Genomic DNA, 20,546 nt, shown 5'->3' on the forward strand with positions numbered 1-20,546 from the left:
TATGAAGTATCGGCATGATCCTACAATAAGTTGTTAATTCAGTATAATGAAGAACAGAGAAAACTGAGGATGGCTTTGGATGACCAGGGCTTAATGGATACAGAACAAAGAGGAGGTTCCAGAAGGAGGCGAAGACAGGTAAGGGGAAGAAAAAAGGAAGAGACTATTTTACTATCAATATCTTTCTGAAGGGGACTATATTATATCATCCAGTCTCTAAGCAGATGGGAATAGGTTCTCAACAGGCAGGGGCTCTCAGAAAGGAATAAAATGAAAGTAGTTCCTGCCTACTGCAACGAAGAAGTAAAAGCAGTTCCTTATGTGGACTCTTGCTAGAGAAGACAGCTATCATATATAGGTTGACTGAAAGAATTTCATTTGGTGCCTTCTGTGGCAAAATGGCCCTAGCATAACAACTGGAGTATCAACTCTAAATTTACTTAAATAATTAACATAACAATGGTTTTAGAGCTGAAAAATATGTACACATGCTAAACTTCAGGAGTTTTTTAAGTTGTAAAGTTTTTATTATGCAGTATTGCCAACAGTTACTGTATGACTTTACTATAATTTTGGAATTATATAATATGGAAAGCTTCAATAATTTACGAATGCTTTCGGTTCCTACAGGGTCTAACTCCCTAAAAAACTCCTGTCAAATAGTACGCAGAAACTGGGAAAGCGGGGGAGATGTTTATAATTTGTATGCTCTCTAAAAAGATACAAAAACAGTCTTTAAAATTTTTCAGTGACAAAGCTATATGATTTACTAGTAACTCTATCACTCCAAAACTGTGAAAAATTCCTAATATACAGAGGACAACCGCTGTGTTAAAATATAAAATTAAAGAGAATATTTTTCATTCACCCAACATAACTATTTTGTTCTTTTAAATACAAAGAGTGATGATAAAATGAATGTATTCACATTAAAGGTCTTGGGGGACATTTGATAATTCCACTGATCTGTGTAAACACACCACCTGTCCAAAATACACTAGTCTATAAATAATCATAGCTCTTCCCATCCCAAAAATGGAAACATCATTTCAGGAGGAAAGCAAAGCAAGAGAGAGAACTGTGTCAAGTTGAAAAACAGTCTGAACTCTATTTTAGGACCAATGTTCTTCTGATGGTCAAGCACTTAGCTTTCTCAGGCAGGATTTTTCAAAACAACAGTCAAATCCCAGGTTAATAACCACAAATTAACTTATAAGTTAAAAAAAATAAAATTACATTTTTGTTCAACTAAGTTACATTATACATCAGATCATTTTACACCATCGGCCAATTTCTCAACTAATTTCTATAGCTTCATTTAGTCCTTTCCTAAAATGAGAGTTCTAAATAAAATTAAAACATATAACTGAAAGTATAAATTAATTTACAGTAACATTTTAAATGCTTCTTGTTTAAGGTTTAACTCTCTCCTCTAAACATTTCCGTTTAAATGCTCATTATATATAACAAAAATCTAAGCCCTAATACCGTGTCTTAGAAATACTGTGTCTTTTATCTGTATTACGACAATGACTTTCAAACTATGATCCACATAACCAATAGCAAAAAGATGGTTCCAATCCCTGCTCAAACCCAAGACAGGCACAAGTTCTTTCCTCACCTCTCTCAAAGACCTGCTTTTGATACTATCCCAAGTGACATTCCAGACCAATTACTAACAACTACCGAAATCTACCCTCAGTCTGCCAAACTCAACACTCTCAGCCTTGTTGGCTAAATGTCAACAAATGGTACCAAAAAGAAAAAACAGGAAGATAAATTTATCTAAAATATTGAAATCATACAACCCGGATTTCTCCAGTGTCAGTATAGAACAGAGGAATTTCCTTCTAAATTCTGATGATATCTACCTGTTAACCACATGGTCTGATTTTACTCTCTGATCAATTCTACCTTTTAAACATTCTGATATGGATAGTATAATGGATTAAGGTACTCTATAAGGGCACAACTCTTGAAAAGAATAACATATATAAAATTTTATTTACTGGCTGCTACAAGTAAGGACAATACCATTCTAAGTCTGTGGTTTTTAAACCTTAGCATGCATCAGAATCCCGTGAGGAGCTTCTTAAATAAAACACAGAAGGCCAGGCCCCATCCCCTAAGATCCGGTAAGCCGGAGGTGAAGTCCAAGAATTCACATTTCTAACAAGTACCTAGGTGATACTGATACTACTGGTCCAGGGACCACACTTTGAAAATGACTGATCTAATAATGGTAAATTACAGTATGCATTTTCATGTGTCCTACACATGAAATCATACCTTAGATTGCTCTAATTCATCAATTTATAAATGTTACTTTTGCCAACAGCTTTCAAATTTCTTTTATTGGATGACAGATAATTACCGCGGCCTATTTCCTCAAGTCTTTTACATTATACCTTTACCAAAAAAGAAAAGCTTCCAAAAAAGCTAAGGGGCTGTCACATCACCTACTGCTTTAAGACAATGGAACTTGAAAGTCTTCAGAAATTCTATCCTATGTCACTATATAATTATATTTGCCATTCCTCATTAATCAGGTTTATTTTCTAAGACACTATGCTTTGGTTTGGTTTAGATAACTAAGTTTGTTTTCCTTTTAATATTTCTTGAAAGACAATCTAATAAACTTTATTACCATATAAAAAAGCAGCTCCTCTCTTATCCCCTAGCACTCTCTCCTCTCCCTTCTTCTGTCAGAACCACTTATCTTTTCATAAACCATACTTTGGCTCTATCGATCTCTAAGAAATAAAATGTTAAAAAGATGCTAAAACACATCAATATTTATTAAAAATCAAATTCAAACATTTTAATCCATTAGATAGAATCCTAACATATCTCTCCAACCTTATCTTTCAGATTCTCTTACATAATCCCTGTTCTTGCAAGTCTATATGCTAACTTTCCACTAGATTTCATCCTGCTCAACTGTAAAGCTCTATGTTCTGCTCTTTCAGTTAATATCACCTTTAAAACTAGTTTGAACCAGGTATTAACTCACTTTTCCCCAACTGCACTCAATTCATTCCAATCATTTTTGATCTGCAAACATACACTATATTGTTTTGTACCTTTCAAAAACTGCTTTTTCGGTTGGGTGCTTGCGCTCTGCTGCTGGCAGCCCAGGGTTCGGATCCCGGGCGCACCTCGACGCACCGCTTCTCCGGCCATGCTGAGGCCGCATCCCACGTACAGCGGCTGGAGGGATGTGTAGTTATGACGTACAGCTATGACGTACAACTATCTACTGGGGCTTTGGGGGGTAAAAATAAATAAATAAAATTATAAAAAAAAAAAAAAAAAACTGCTTTTTTTTTTTCAGTCATTCAGTGTGTATTTTCTTGTCCCAAAAAAACTGTGAAGTTCTTTGATTTCTTTTGATTCCTTCATTCATAGAAAACTATATTCTATATAAGATGGCATGCAATAAATGCTTACTGAATACTGCAACTTCTGACAAATAAATAAGTTTACTAAACATCAGTATGGAAGACAATGTTAGTGCTTACCAATATAATTGTATCTCCTCTTCTGCCTGGCACACAAATAAACAATATTTTCGAGTTCCTCTGCAATTAGGCGAGGCCACATGACAGAGTTCTGGCCAAGAGAACGCAGATGGGAGTGATATATTCCACTTCCAGGCCCCGGCAATTAAAATCTCCTGCACAATATCCTACACCGTCTTTCCGTTTCTGTGACCCTGACCCTGGAGGCCACAGGTTGCAAATGGTAGAAATACATGATGGAAGAAGATGGAATCCTCAATCACTTTTTGGAAGAAATTTGTCTAGGAAAATGTCCTGATCAGGCATATCCACATTGGACTTTGTGTGATGAGAATTAAACCTTTATTATGGTAAGCCACTGAAACTTGGGTGGGTCTGTTACAAAACTAGCACTACTGATACTAGTATGGTCAATAATGTTCAGGAAATTGAAGAAATCCTTTTTTACAACTTCCAAGAGATTTAACTGGACGTTGTCCGAAGTACAATCTGAGAGTATTAATATGCTTTTTCATTCATCAATCAACATTCCTTTACTATGCTCACTATTACAGTAGATTATACCCAGTACAATGAAGTAGATGATAATAGTCTGACACTTACAATTTATTAGAAAATGATTTCCATACACAGTATTTATTACTAGAGCACTTATAATATTTTACTCAGATTAGAAACAGAACTACACTATATCCCAACTACACTATATCTCACTAGGGCTCTTCTTTATTTCTAAGACCTATGCAGACAAAGTAAATTTTTCAATAATAAAAGAGAAAAATAACTAATAACTAATACTGTGACCAGAATAGGTTGATTCCATTTAGTAGGGAACAAGTCTTAACTTTCAAGCCACATTACCTGCGTCGTCATATTCCATCATACTATCCTGACCCAAAATAAAGAGTCAAAACATTTTAAGTCATCAGATTACCACTGTCCTGTGGTGGTATGCGTGAGCACGTGCGCGTGCGCGCGCGCGCCCACACACACACACACACACACACACACACACTCTCTCTAACGATTTGCTATAGAGAACAGAAAAAATGAACTAAGAACAATTCTAATTGTGTATTCTGATTCAAACCATCAAAATTATTCAATTTCTTGGTTAAAAAAAAACTTCCCCCAAAGGGAAAATAATTTTAAATGTACAAACCACATGGAGTAAAAAAATTAAAATATTAATTAAGATTTATAAGTATAAGCAAGAACATCAGGAAGATTTCCTAACACAGGATCTTATGTAAAGACCAAATTATTTTTACCATCATTACTTTCTGTTTAGTGTGCCTATTCTTTTATTTAAAAGAAAAAAATTTTTTTCCTAGTTTTCTGACTCTTCTTTTTTTGTTACAGCCCTCAGTTTTATTGGCTTCCTAGCCTTATAACTGATACCACCAAGATAAAATTTTCCTAACAAAAACGTGCCTTTCTAAAGGTAAAGAAATTAAAAACTAACAGATCACCCCCCACTAGGAAACTATAAAACTCTATTAAACAGGTAGAACATGTCTCAAAATGGGCCTCATCTCCCCAAAACTTTTTCTCCCCCATAATCTGTTACATAATAATGAGTTAATACCAATACTGAGAGTAATAAAGATTTTAATGAAAACCATTACATTAGTGTTAATGAAGAAATCCAGAATGTATTCAGGAAATCTGTTAAATCCTACCATCCACTTACTACAACCTAAGAAGTAGCCTTAGTGCAAAAGTTTATTGGGGATATTGCAATTCAGTTAGTTCTGGGTGACTGATTTAGGGGTGTTTATGGCAGATGAGTCATTATCTGAAACCTAAGAGAAAACTATTTTTAAAATAAATTTAGGAGAAAGAAATATGTAAATGGGGGGAGGATTAAAAAAAACAATAACTTTAACCAATCTTTACAGACCTGTCAGTCTTTTAAACCCTGGTATCTTATCTGATCAAAGGAGAGTATTTACAGTAGCTAACTCAAAGTGAGATGGAAAAACTAAACAGTTTATACAAGCTAGAATTACTATTTATCTTATAATTTTCTCTAAATAATGGCTAATTTATATCGGCCATTTCTAAAATGTTACCAAGTCAGTCATGCCCCCATGTGTATTTGCTGGCACACTGCTAACAGATGGCTAATCATTTTTAACAAGGGTCCTCATTATAATTACTATGGATTGAGAGATTCAAGGCTTATGGCTAGAACTGCATACTCACAACCCTCACAATTAATTCTTCTAGTGGAAGAGTCAAAACATAAGATTTTGAAGCTGGAATGGACTTTATCAATCATATAATCCATTCCTCTTATTTTACAGATGAGACAACTGAGGCGCACAGATAGTCATTCAGCTAGTTCAAGACAAAGCCAAGATTAAACTAAGGGTTCTTTTGAACATACCGTAATTCTTGATTTATTGTCTTCAAACTAGCTAAACCTAACTAAGACAAAAACCCCTTACAGGATAAAATAAGAATAATAGCATCTCTGACATAAAAAGTAATAAGTGTAATAGCTGATACTGATTTAATTTTTTATGACCTTTAAGAGGTGAGAGTAAAACCCCAGTTCTGCTATTAAGGCCAGAGAACGAACATGGGAATGCATCAAATTGCAAAACAGATTTAATACATTCATTTCTGATACAGGTTTAAGCTGTTTCCTGCAATCCATGTATAAATATTGCGTGTTAACTCACAGAGCAAAAAGTGGTAATTAAATCACATTAGTAAAGAATCTGAAAAACCTAAGAAACAATTTCTGGTATGTCACTGAATGCACTACACCCCATGAGGAAAGTGTTGCAGTCACTGAGCTGGAAAAAAACATGTCTGTCCTATTCAATTCTTAGGTAATAAAAGTTGCAATGAGTTTTACAGAGCAAAGTACTTAAAATGAGAAAGAGTAAAACTTTTTCCCATTCTTACACATAATGTCCCTTCAGTTTTTCTGCTCTATAAAAAACGGATGATGATGATAGTGATAATAGGTAAAAATTTTAAAACAAAAGGTATCATTTCTTCCTTGTTTGCATTGCTTTATATCAATGCACTGCTTTTTTCTTTTTTTATTTTTTTTTATTTTTGTGAGGAAGATCAGCCCTGAGCTAACATCCATGCCGATCCTCCTCTTTTTGCTGAGGAAGACCGGCTCTGAGCTAACATCCATTGCCAGTCCTCCTCCATTTTTCCCCAAAGCCCCAGTAGATAGTTGTATGTCATAGCTGCACATCCTTCTAGTTGCTGTATGTGGGACGCGGCCTCAGCATGGCCGGAGAAGCGGTGCGTCGGTGCGCTCCCTGGATCCAAACCCAGGCCGCCAGCAGTGGAGCGCGCACACTTAACTGCCAAGCCACGGGGCCGGCCCCATATGCTTTTTAACGTATCTGATATGTTTAGCTAAAGAAATACGATAATCATAAAATACTTATTTTTTTTGCCATAATTTCTTTAGTCTCATTATGCCAAAAGAGGATAAGCCAGATTAAAAGTATTGATAATTTCTGGAAACGTGTTTGTAAAAAACAATACACAACTCTCGGTGAAATCATAATGTGCTGGTTTTATTCTTTCTATTGTACATTAAAATAACATATAAGTATTAAAACAGAAAATGTTTATTAAGTGCACTACTTAAAATAATCCTATCTGTTGTATACCTATCATATATTAGGAAACACTGCTCTAAAACGTAAATTAGGCTATGTGACAGGACAAAACTCAAAGCTACGTACCTAGACAGATAATGTTAAACTCATGATTTAAGAGGTTAAAAACAAAAAAAGAACTAACACCATACAAGCCTTGAAATTATTTACCAGACTTGAGAAAGGATATATAAACACCCTTTTATAGTAGCATAATTAACATAAAGTAATAAATATTTGTTTAGCACCTACTGTATACATGCAGACTGTATTGACAAGAAGATGTACAAACTTATCGTTCCCTTAATATCTTATAAGCTATTAAAGATAATAAGACATATACACAGATAACTACAATACAAATTAGAATTTGGTCAGTGCCATGAGAGAAAAAGAAACTGCTAGGAGTATTAGGAAAATATTACTTCTGAATAAGAGTATTATAGAAGATTTTAGGGAAAATGTGACATTTAAATGAATTTATAAACTTGGACAAAATTTCTATAGGAAGACAGTTACATTTCTATAAGGAAGAAGATACAGGCTAAGCAAAAATCAACTCACTAAAAAAATGTTGAGTTTTCAAGGAACAGCAAGTAATCTAGTTGAACTTCAGAGAATACTGAGAGGTATGGCTAAAAAGTTAACTTGGAGTAAACTCATTTGAAAGCTAAGTAAACAAGTATGAGTTTTATCTGATAGACAAAAAAAGTTTTTGAGCAAGAGAATAAAAAGATTGGTTTCGGGGGTGCCGTAGTGGTTAAGTGCGCACGCTCCGCTGCTGGCGGCATGGGTTCGGATCCCGGGCATGCACCGATGCACTGCTTGTCAGGCCATGCTGTGGCAGCGTCCCATATAAAGCGGAGGAAGATGGGCACAGATGTTAGCCCAGGGCCAGTCTTTCTCAGCAAAAAAAAAAAAAAAAAAAGAGGAGGAGGATTGGCGTGGATGTTAGCTCAGGGATGATCTTCCTCACACACACACACACACACACACACACACACACGATTGGCTTCTGGAAGCATAATATGGCAGAGTTAGACAATCCAATTAGGATACTACATTACATTGCCTAAGCCAGTGATTCTTAAATTCTTTGGTCTTCGGACCCTTTTACACTCTTAAAAACTATTTATGACCCCAAAGTGCTTCATTCCGTTTATATGGATTATATCTATATATATATATACCATACTAAAAATTAAAACAGAAATTTGTAATATTTAGTTACTAATTCATTTAAAAATGGTGATGGATATTAACTAAACTTAATTTGGTAATCATTTCACAATATACACATATATCAAATCATTATATTATACACCTAAAATTAATAAAGTTATATGTCAATTATACTTCAAGAAAAAAAAACCCCATTAACATATTGACGTAAGTAACATGTTTTATGAAAAATAATTATATTTTCCAAAACAAAAGAAATTTAGTGAGAAGAGCAGCACTGTTCTACCTTTTTTCAAATCTCTTCAATGCCTGGCTTAAGAGAAGACAACTAGATGCTCCTATCTGCTTCTGCATGCAGTCTGTTGCAATATGTTGTGACTAAAGAAAATTAGGTCTCACACATACATAGTTGAAAAGGGAAAAGTATCTTAATATCCTTTTCAGATCATTGTGAATATTTTTTTTGACACAATACCAAAACTCAACAAGCGGTAGCTTCTTAAAGGTTAGTTGCAAGTGTATCTTTTTTCATACTGTTAACCTTAAAATCCATTCATCTATCCTACGCTTTGAATGAACCTTGTATCCATTCATAATTTTGTAATATCATGCACTGGTCATCTGGAAACTATTAGTTCACTAAGTTATACAGATTGTCCAAAAGTTGAGATATTTCATTATATAACATTTAAAAATGACATCAGTTAATACTATCACTGGTCTCAAAAGAAAAGTGTTAAATATTGGGAAGCTGTCAAGCTTACAGTGGCAGATAAAGTTTTTTAAAATTCTAATTTTCACTTAAAAGCTCAAAATTTTTTATTGGCAATGAATACTGTCAGTTGTGTTTCTTGAAATGATACTTACTTTGTTCATTTTTGAGAAAATGTCTATCAAAATATTCACATGTGAATAACCAAAGTCTGCCTCTCCGTTGTTCTTTTGAGAAAAAATGCACATAACTATTTATACGGGGGCCTGTCGCTGAGAAAATCTGGTAACTATCAACACACGTTAAGTGAGATGGAAGAGCATCAAAAAAGTATTTGTAGGGGCCGCCCTGTGGCATAGTGGTTAAATGCGCGCGCTCTGCTGCTGGCGGCCCGGGTTCGGATCCCAGCTGCGCACCGCCGCACCGCTTGTCAGGGCATGCTGTGGCGGCGTCCCATATAAAGTGGAGGAAGATGGGTACAGGTGTTAGCTCAGGGCCGGTCTTCCTCAGCAAAAAGAGGAGGATTGGCAGATGTTAGCACAGGGCTGATCTTCCTCATAAAAAAAAAAAAAAAAAGTATTTGTAAGTTGAACAATCCAAGGCCATACCTTTTAGAAAACATAAAAATACCTTTCAAGAAAGATATTTTCAACTTTCCAAACTCTTATTATGGTCACTACTAAGCCATTTTCTTCTTGGGAGGTGGGGGATGGGGAAGCTGAATGGATAGTGATGATTTCAGCAATCAAAATTTTAGCCAATTTGATTCTGGGAACAGGGTAACCTGAATGCAAGCTTCCTTGTACTCCACTCGTAACTCCAAGCTATTTGACTTTCCTGAAACAAATGAGTGCTGTGACCCATGACCAAGTGAGTATAACTGACGACTTGATACCTGTGAAGATCCTTGCGGAGATAACTGGTGGGTAGTCTTCTCCCACATGGGCTGGACAAGCAATTGTAGACAAGCACTGAAACTTAGGAAGAGGAGGAAAAACTAGGCCCCTCTGGGTAGCCCTTTGCATTCAGAATACTGTGGAATCCTGAGAGAAGATGGACATCAGCCTAGCATTAGTGGTCCACACCTTCCCAACGGCCCAAAAATAAATGGATAGATTGAGTCTCCCTACAGAGAGTACAGAAGGAATAGCAAAAAAAAGGATTCCTTTAGTTTCATCGGAAGGAAACTGACAACTTGCTGGTCTTTCCACTATAGACCCATGAGGATAGGAACTCCTTTGCTTGCAACCACAGGATTCCCACCAATTCATACTGTAAAACCTCCAGACCTAAATTCAAAAGGCCCAACAAACCCAAGGTGATCCAACAGACAGAGCAAATAACAAGTAGAATAATCAGAATACAGAATAACACAAAATACAGAATAATCAGAAAACTCAGTGAAATAAAATGCTGGAGGAGAGAGATGAAATAATAACATAGACAACAAACAATGAATAATATAATTAGAATAATATAATTAAAGTAAATTTGTATAAGAAACAAGAAATTTCAATTTCTTTCTTTTCTTTTTTATGTAAGGAAGATCAGCCCTGAGCTAACATCCATGCTAATCCTCCTCTTTTTGCTGAGGAAGACTGGCTCTGAGCTAACATCTATTGCCAATCCTCCTCCTTTTTTTTCTCTCCCCAAAGCCCCAGTAGATAGTTGTATGTCATAGTTGCACATCCTTCTAGTTGCTGTATGTGGGATGTGGCCTCGGCGTGGCAGGAGAAGCGGTGTGTCGGTGTGCGCCAGGGATCCGAACCCGGGCTGCCAGTAGCGGAGCACGCGCACTTAACCGCTAAGCCACGGGGCCGGCCCAGAAATTGCAATTTCTAAACAAACATGATTTCCTGATTAATGATTCAGTAAATATTCACCACTCAAACCCAAATTTATAGCCTGCAAGAGACAGTGGAAGAAATATCTCTAAAAACAGAGCAAAAATATACAGAAAACATGAGAAAAAAGAGATTCGGAGGACAGATCCAAGAGACCTAAAACGCAAATGGCAGGTGTCTAAAAAGAGAGGCAATTTAAATAAGCTTAAGCAAATAATTACACACACACACACACACACACATTATTTAAACAAATTACATAAAGACTTAGCTATGCAGACCAAAAGAACTCACTATTAATGAGAAAAAATTCCTGTATATGGACATATCCTGTAAAAATTCCTGCTCTCCAGTCAGGAGTTAATAGACCAAAAGATAAACAAACAAATAAAATAGATGAAATATGCTTAAAGGAAATAAAAAATACAATTGTTAAATATAACTCAACAAATAGATACAAAGAGATTCTTACAATTTCAAACAGATTATCATAGAATCATGGAACATTCTCAAATCCTTAATAACTTTTAAAAGCATAAATATTTAAATTCACATTCTCTAAACACAGTCCAATAAAATTGAAGGCAAATAATAAAAGTGATTTTTTAAAAATCCTAACTACTTAGAAATTTAAAAACATACTCTTAGGTAACCCTTGGATAAAAGAACATATTAAAAGGGAATTTCAAAATATTTAGAAAGCAATAAAAAGGAAAAGAGACTACCTTGGACCAAAACTTATTAAGCCCAAACAATAAATATAAAAGCTAAAATTAATGCAATAAAAACAAAAAAACGGTGTGGGGGGTGTTAAATAAATCCCAAAGGCTGATTAGGAAAATAGGGAGAACAAAATAGATAAGCTAAAGAAGGAGAAAGGACATATATCCACAGATACAGGAGAGTTTAAAAGACATAAAAAAAGTATACCTCAAGCATGGCAATATTTGTAAACTTAAGGAATATTAATAATTTTCCAGCAAAATATGAATCACCAAAATGACTCAATAAGAGGCGGGAAATGTGAGTAGTCGAACTACTATAGAAATGATTGGAAAGTTACCATTCAAGATCAGATGGCCTTCACCATCTTATTCACCCTTCACTTAGGAAAAGAATGATGATTATGATAGCTAATACTTATCTAGAGCCTACTATGGGCCTGGCACTATTCTAAGTACTTCATATATTACCTCAATTAATCTTCATACAAGACTAGATATAGTAACTACTATTATCTATATTTTATAGGTGAAGAAACTGAGGTACAGAGAGCTTAAGCAACTTGTACGCTACTTATATAATAGTAAGTAGCAAAACCCACATAAAACATAATCTAGCAATGTTCAAAAGAATAATTAATATACTACAACCAGGCATGGTTTATTCCAGAAATGTAAAGGGGGGGAGGGTGAAATATTAATCAATTTATCAATATAAACCATTATACTAACAAATTAAAAGAAAAAAACCATATGATCATATCAATAGATACTGAAAAGGCATCTGATCAAATTTAGCAGTCATTATTATAATATTATTATTATGTTACTGTGATATAGCTGAAAGAAGCAAAATGCATCCAAACTTACCTCACATAAAATGATCAGACCTAATTATAAACACAATGTTGTAGTAAAGGTAAACATGGCAATTAGAAGATGAATTTTGGGATGCTCACAGAAAGGAAGAATCACAATTATGGTTATAGTCACATACCACGAGGAATATTTGAAATTTTTCTGCACAAAGAAAGAATATAGCAGAATAAAAAGAAATTTGTACAATTAGAATTCAAGAAAATGAACTGCTATCTCAAATCTGATCTAATCTTATTTGTCCGTCCATGGTAATAGGTCCTCCAAGGGAGGGAACTACAATAACATGGACTGCCCAAGTGAGCATCTAATTACATAGCCTTATCTTCCTAAAGAAATAATCATATCCTTGAAGGCAGAATTCTGTATTCCCAAATGTCTGGCGTTCAACAAATACTTGTTGATTGATATTAAACACTACCATCTATCTGTTAATGATGCATAAGGCCACTACTGTATATCAGTTAATTTTATGTTTATCACTTGTATAATATATTTCTCTTATCTCTTCGTTTTTTTCACATATTGGTTAACTATATATAAAATACTAATTCATTATACAATTCCTTAAACAGTCATAAAAATCACATAAAGCATTAATACTATTAAGCTTATATGTAGCCAACCTCAATGAAAAAAAAAACAAAGGAACCCACAAACTCCAATAGGACACAAGTTGAGGTAATTTACAAAGGCGGCAGAAACAAAGTCAGTATAAAAGTCAACAGAATTTGCACTAGAATGCTAACTGAACAGGTTAATCTTGATTTGCAAATGTTTACTTCATTATTTCTGCAGAAAATAATGGGAAAAGTTCATAGTTGCTTCATTTGCTAATCCAAAGAAAACAAAAAATTTAAGTAAATTTAATGATCTAAACATATTAGGGAAAGTTTCTACCAAAATAAAGCTAACCTCCAAAAGAATCTATACTTATTTGGAAGGCTAATCAACTGATGGCTGCCAATATTAAAGTTTATTTGTGCAGATCCTAACAAATTTTAACTTTTGTAATAGATGGTATCAAATTTATAATATGCAATATGGTATTCGATAAATGAGTAAATTGCTAAAGCCAAATTTTCACAATATTTCCAGCTATTAAGGAATTCGTTGAACTTCTTTAAAAAAAAGTAAATTGTATGTCCCACAAGACTGCCTATTAAAATGATAATCATGTGATATAGTCTACATATGAAATGTACACATTTTTGTAGCATGTAAGAATAATGTAAATTGATTATTTGATTAAATTTCATAGCAGAGACTTCTGCGGACGATGCCTAGATTGCACTCCCAGGGTTTCTCACCTTTGGGATATCTCTCTGGACCCAGTCCTACAATGTATAAAACCTTCCCAATTATACCCCATGTCCAGTTAATTCCTCTACACCCCTCAAAGGTCACTTTCTCAAGGAAACCCTCTCAAAACTATTCACCCCGAACTCATCAAACTTCCCACTATATACTCACAAACAACCCTGTACCTCTTCAGATTTCTTATTACAAGCAAAGTTGAGTACCTGTATGAAGCTTCTGTATCATTAGACTATAAACTCCATAATCACAGGGACCATATCTGTCTTGCTTACAACTTGATCTCTTTGCATAGTACAAGTACTCAATACATACTGCTGAAAGAATGATAGAGTAATAAAATGGCTTACTATGAAGAAAGCAATAGTATTAAGAAAATATAATTTTCTGACCTTTCAGTCAGACCAGCCATATATACTGTTTCTCTCTACTACCTTCTCTATCAATAAATTTCCTTGTTGCACACCCTTTTCTCAAATGGCACTTAAAATATACTCGGTCCTAACCTTAAATCTCCCAATTAGAATATAACCATCTGGAGGACAGAAACTACGCCTTACTGGAACTTTTGATCCTCTAGAGTATTCTGACTTCAAAATCTTTAAAAATGTTTACTGTAATGACCACAGTCTTCAGCTCCCTCTTACGTGTCTTTTTCTCACCTTATCCGTCTGACAGCTCCTTTGCAGTACTTCTTATGTTACTTCTGCTACTACCTTTTCCTACCAAAGTCACTTTTGCCATCACTAAACAAAAAAAATTTCCTTCAAAATATATTCTGTATCTGAAGGAATAAAAATGACTGGTGTCGTCAGAGTAAAGATCAAAAATGTATGTGAGGACAGACAAATGGTTCTTCTAAATCATATTATATATGGGGAAAAAGCTTATATTTTCAAAAGTGGCTCTCATTACAGCATCTTTTTAATTTAAAAAAATGCTTACAGACTTCTACTTTTGAGAAGAATGTTGTAGGTCAAAGCAAACAACACTGCAACAACTAAAAAAGGCTGAATAAATTTAAAAATCTGATTTGTAGAAGTATCAGAGCTGTGGGAGCTGTAACAGAGAACTGTTCAGAGTAGAGGTGATGATCACCAATTGTTTCTTCGTTTCCAAATTGAGTCAATTTCTGATTCAAGGGCATGGGCTAAGGATTGGGCTTGGCCCAGACAGGGCTCTGATAGAGGTAAAAAGAAACCCACAAAGCTTTTAGTGGTTGTATTGGATCATAAACTTGAGCATATAGGACTTTAGGACACAAAAACCTGACAGAGAGAGGTCTTGCCTCAAGCACACAACTGATCAGTATGCTTGCTCCTCAAGACATCTGCCAGGTTTTGAAGGCACACGGGGCAGGTGGCTGGAGTGTGGGCTGAGAACCTCTGAAAAGTAGAGCTGACTTCCTGTAGCATTTCATGGCTGTGAAGACAAAGACATGCCAGGTTCTCAATGAAAAGCACCTGAAAGCCAGGACTTAGGAACAAGGGCAACCAGAGTTTTAATGAAACTACTAAAACTGTACCCAAGCCCAAACCTGGCTCAATCCCTGACTGGACTGAGGTACTCAGCCACTTATCTATCTGCCCAACAGAGAAAAAGGTGACATCATCTGAAGTCTCTAAGCTTCTTTTATATACAGGGTTCTGCATATAATAAAAATAGGCAAGAAAACATGATAACAAAGAGAAAAAAGCCAGACAATAGAGCAGACTCACAGATCATTCAGATACTGGATTTAGAAGTCAAAGACTTTAAAATATCTATGATTAATATTTCAAGAAAATATTGGGGGAAACAGACATAACAGATGAAAGGATAAAAAAATCATCAGAAAAACAAAATATATAAAAACAAATGAAATGGATATTGTACAAGTGACAAATATAATATATGAAATTAATAATTCAATGGATGGGTTTAACAGCAGACTGGACATGGTAGAAGCTAGGCCTGGTATACTGAAAATAGTTCAAAAGAAAACACTAAAGCATGTTAAAAAGAGAAAATGGAAAATACCCAAGAGTGTTAGAGATATGTGAGGTATGCAGATGGGCTAACATACACGAAGTCAGAGTTTCAGAAGGAGAAGAGGGAGAGAATGGGGTGAAGCAATATTTGAACAAGATAATGGCTGAGGAAGCTCCTCAAACTAATAAAAAAATACCAATCCACAGATTCAAGAAGTTCAGCAAACTCCAAGCTGAATAAACACAAAGAAAACAACATGTAGGCCCATTACAGTAAAACTACTGAAAACCAAAGACAGAGAAAAACACCTTAAAAGCATCCATAGGAAAAGAGGCATATTACCTTCAAAAAGGCAACAATAAGATGGGTAGCTGACTTTCCACCAGAAAAGAATGAAGCCAGAATATAAAGGAATGACATCTTTAAAGTGCTGAAAGAAAAACTGTCAAACTTGTATTACATTCCTGGTGAAAACGTCCTTGAAAAAGAATGGTGAAATAAAGTTTTTTTGACAAACAAAACTTGAGAGAATTTTCTGTCAGCAGATCTGCAGTTAAAGAAATACTAAACGCAGTTCTTTAAGAAAAAAGAAAATGATCTCAAATGGAAAAACGGAAACACAGAAAGGGATGAAGAATACCAGAAAGGGCAAATATGGGGTAAGTAAACATGGAGTAAATGACCATAACTGTAAAAAAAATTTGCAATGATTTGCAGAATTTAAAATATATGTAGAGCTAAAATGTGTAACAATAACGTAAAAAGTGGAGGGTGAAAGATGAAGTTAAGTGTTCTAAATTTCTACTGGGGAAGTGATAAAAGTAATAATTTGTATTAGAGTTAATAATTTAAGAAAGTATTTTGTAATCACCAGTGTTAAAACTTTAATATTTATTAGTTTCTAGAAAAATGCAAATGTTAAAGATCTGCCATCATAAAATCATAAATTATATAATTGGAAAGCAGCTCAGAGTTAAAGCACAATCTCAAAGCCAAACAAATGATTGTTGATGTGACTTTGCAAAAATTAACAAAACCTGGGCCGGCCCCGTGGCTTAGTGGTTAAGTGAGCGCGCTCCACTGCTGGCGACCCGGGTTCAGATCCCAGGCTCGCACCGACGCGCTGCTTCTCTGGCCATGCTGAGGCCGCGTCCCACATACAGCAACTAGAAGGATATGCAGCTATGACACACAACTATCTACTGGGGCTTTGGGGGGAAAAAATAAATAAATAAAATCTTTAAAAAAAAAAATTAACAAAACCTGATAGAGTAGAAATCCAGTAGAAACTTCTTATCCTGAGAGCAAGATTTCAGGTATAAAACTAAAGAAGCTGCTACAAATACAACACAGATATGCTCAGGCTAACATCCACAAAGGGAAAGAACATAAGTTGGTAAACTCATCTGAATAAAGACATTCTAATACTATAATCAAGAGGAAAGGATTGTGGTTAAGACATACTTATTCTGCATTCACAGAGGCACTGGGACATCCCTAAATTTGGGCTCTGTGATTAGAGCTGATCCAAGGAGACCTACAGCTGAGGTTTGTATACCAGAACATTTACTGGGGAAAAGCGGCTGTAAGTCTTTGGGCATAGAGGGTAATAAATCACACACACAAAACAAAAAAAAAAAAGATATACTCTAAGAACCAAGAGGGTCTAAAGTTCTACTCCAAATGAACAGGAAAATTTTAAGATGATACATTTAAGGAACTGTGAAATAATAGAAAATATATATATTGGTTTCTGTCCCCGGTTCCTGGCACAGAGCTCCTAAAATTCTTGTAATCTCCTAAGTGATAAGAGCACTACGAGCATCTTTTGTTCTAATGTTTGGTCCTGGTCCTGACACAGGGCTCCTACATCCCTCGGAATTTCCTGAGTGTAGGAGCATCTTTTGTTCTAATGAGGCAACGCTTGGTGGGTTCCTGGATAGAGGCTGGTCACCAGAAAAACCAAGCCATGATTAGAAGCTTAGAACTTTCAGCCATATTTCCTATTCTTCAGGAAGGGGAGAGAGGCTGGAAATTGAGTTAATGATCGATCAGGCCCACATGATGAAGCCTCCATAAAAATCCCAAAGGTACAAGGTTCAGGGAGCTTCCGGGTTGCTGGGAGAATGGTATGCTTGGAGAGGGCATGGAAGCTCTGCACCCCTTCCCACATTCCTTGCCCTATGTCTCTCTTCCATCTGGGTGTTCATCTGTATCCTTTATCATATCCTTTTATAATAAACTGCTAAACATTAAGTGTTTCCCTGAATTCCGTGAGCCACTTTAGCAAATTATCAAATAGAAGGAGGGGGTCGTGGGAACCCTGATTTATAGCCGGTCAGTCAGAAGTACAAGTGATAACATAACCTGGGGCTTACAACTGGCATCTGAAGGAGTGGTGGGGGGCCACTCTTGTGGGACTAGTCCTTAATTTGTGGGATCTGACACTAACTCCATATAGATGGTGTCAGAATTGAATGGAATTATAAGACACCCACCTGGTGTCAGACAGAATTGCGTGGAGGGGAGAAAACCCTACACATTTGGTGACCAGAAGTGTCAGAAATGAAGTGCTCTGTGTGAGCAGTCAAGCAGAGACACACAGAAGTGAGTTTTTCCTACTCAGAAATTATGTTCAGGAATTATACTTACCTGTAACTTGAAGTGTTCCCCACACAAGGAATCTGTGCTTTGATCAAGTCCCCCATTGTAACCACATAATACGGGCCACATAATATACCTCAGTTTGTATCCACTTTGGGGACACAGTTTCAGAATCTACCTGAATCACACAATTTGTCCTAGTAATTTTTTCATGGTGACCCTAGGCCAAAGAAATACCTAATACTTCCATTTACTAAGTAATTAGGTCCAAATAACTTAATAAGTATTTACGTCATGTTGGGCACTGCACAACTTCTCAAACATGGAAATCACATTGGACACCACCATCCTCATTCTCTAATTTCAGTGGTTTTCACAGTACTTGCATTTTATCTCAAAAACCGCTGAAATCTTTACAAATATATAACATCAAAAGGAAGGTAGTGAAATCTAACATTAAAATTGTGAACTACCTAGTACGTATAGTTTGAGCAGTTTCCGACAGAGGTCAAGTAATGCTATATTGTGCTCAAAAATATAAAATATCCCATTGGTACTCCTCTGGCACCCAGGGCATCTCTGTGCAGTATGGGCACCTCAGGTACAGGAGATATTAGCAGTGACTCTATTCTGTAAAAGAATGAGTGAAAGGTTAGTAACAGAGACTGAACAAGTAACAGATAATGAGCAAGGGAGAGAAAGGGACAGGAGGTATGGGAAAGCAAGAGTGAGCAACAAAGAAAGCTCAGAACAGAACATAGCAGAGAGAACAATAAACAAAAAAAGACAAAGACAAGAACAGACAGAGAAAGATGGTCAGGGAGAGACAGATGCACAAAGAGAGAAAGAAAGACAAATAGGAGAGACAAAATAATGAACAAGGAGGCAAACGGACAGACAGGGAGAGAGAGAGACTAATAGGCAGACAGGGAGAGAAACAGACTAGCCTGTAGTCAAGAACGGGGAGATACTGATGGGGGCAAACAGAAACCAATAGACAGAAAAAGAGAGACAAATGAGGGGAGACAAAGGAGAGAGGATCAGACAAGGGTGAATCACACAGCATTAGAAAGACAGGGAGAGATAAAGGGTGAAAGAGTGAGTCAGAGAGACAAGGAGCAACTGTCAGGGAGAGAAAGACAGACAGGCAAGGACAGATACAGATCCCAGGACAGAGTAGGAGCAGGTGAAAGGGAAAAAGACTTAAGAAAGAGAGACAGAGCAGCAGTGGGCACACAGGAGACAAGGAAAAAGGAAAGCAGGCAGGAAGAAAGAAAGGAACTCAAGGAAGGTGGAAGGGGAAGGAAAAAGAAGCTTCCCCTCACACCACCTCTACCCAACGGAACAAGGATTGTATTCATCAATTTATTACTTAAAGGCATGATCCCTACAGTCCACTAGTGCATGAAAAAGAACCAGGAATTAGCACAATCATTAATGACACCGAGCTCTGCACACCAGGGGTTTTTCTGGCTATAGGGGGAACTCTCTTTCTCTCTCTGCATATTATTAGCAAATATAATTTATACTCTCTTACTTCAGATATTAATATTCTCACTGACAGAATTTCATGGAGTTTTGTGAGCTTCCAAGGGGCTCCAAGCATCCAATATAATGTACTAATAATTTCTTTTTCCTAGAAAGACTACAGCCATGTAAAACTACATAGGAACCAATTTTAAAACACGAAAATATTAAATTCTAATGCATTATGTTTTCAGGACATACCAGCTACACATTCCCTTTCAATGTGTAGTAAAACTAGCATTAGTTTGGGTTTTTTTTTTAAGCTATTATTGAAATTTCAAAATTAATAAAGCAGAAAGTAGAGAGAACATAAGCCCCAACACGCCCTATGCCCAGCTTCAACAATTATTAACATTTGCCAATATCATCATCACATTTTAACCATAAGAAATAAAACTGTAAATATATTCACAACCTTTTTATTATTTCATAATTTTTAGATGTATTTTGATTTAAACATATTGGACTTTAAATCAATTATTTTACGGTTAATCATTATGAAATTATCATACAGATGTTTAGTGTTTCCAGAATTAGAACCTTCTGTTCTTAGATTCAATAAATCTATGTCTATGCATTTCCTTGGTACCTATATATCCCAGGTCTCCTAAGTATTTTACAAATGTGGATGA

At 35.8% G+C, this 20,546-nt stretch overlaps 1 protein-coding gene across 1 annotated transcript in view; it reads right to left on the bottom strand.

Moving 5' to 3' along the window:
• XPR1 (xenotropic and polytropic retrovirus receptor 1) overlaps positions 1-20,546 on the bottom strand; it is a 210,112-nt gene that overhangs the window by 136,207 nt on the left and 53,359 nt on the right. The window lies entirely within an intron of this gene.

The sequence above is a fragment of the Diceros bicornis genome, chromosome 4 (assembly GCF_020826845.1).
Source record: "Diceros bicornis minor isolate mBicDic1 chromosome 4, mDicBic1.mat.cur, whole genome shotgun sequence".
Taxonomy (NCBI): domain Eukaryota; kingdom Metazoa; phylum Chordata; class Mammalia; order Perissodactyla; family Rhinocerotidae; genus Diceros; species Diceros bicornis.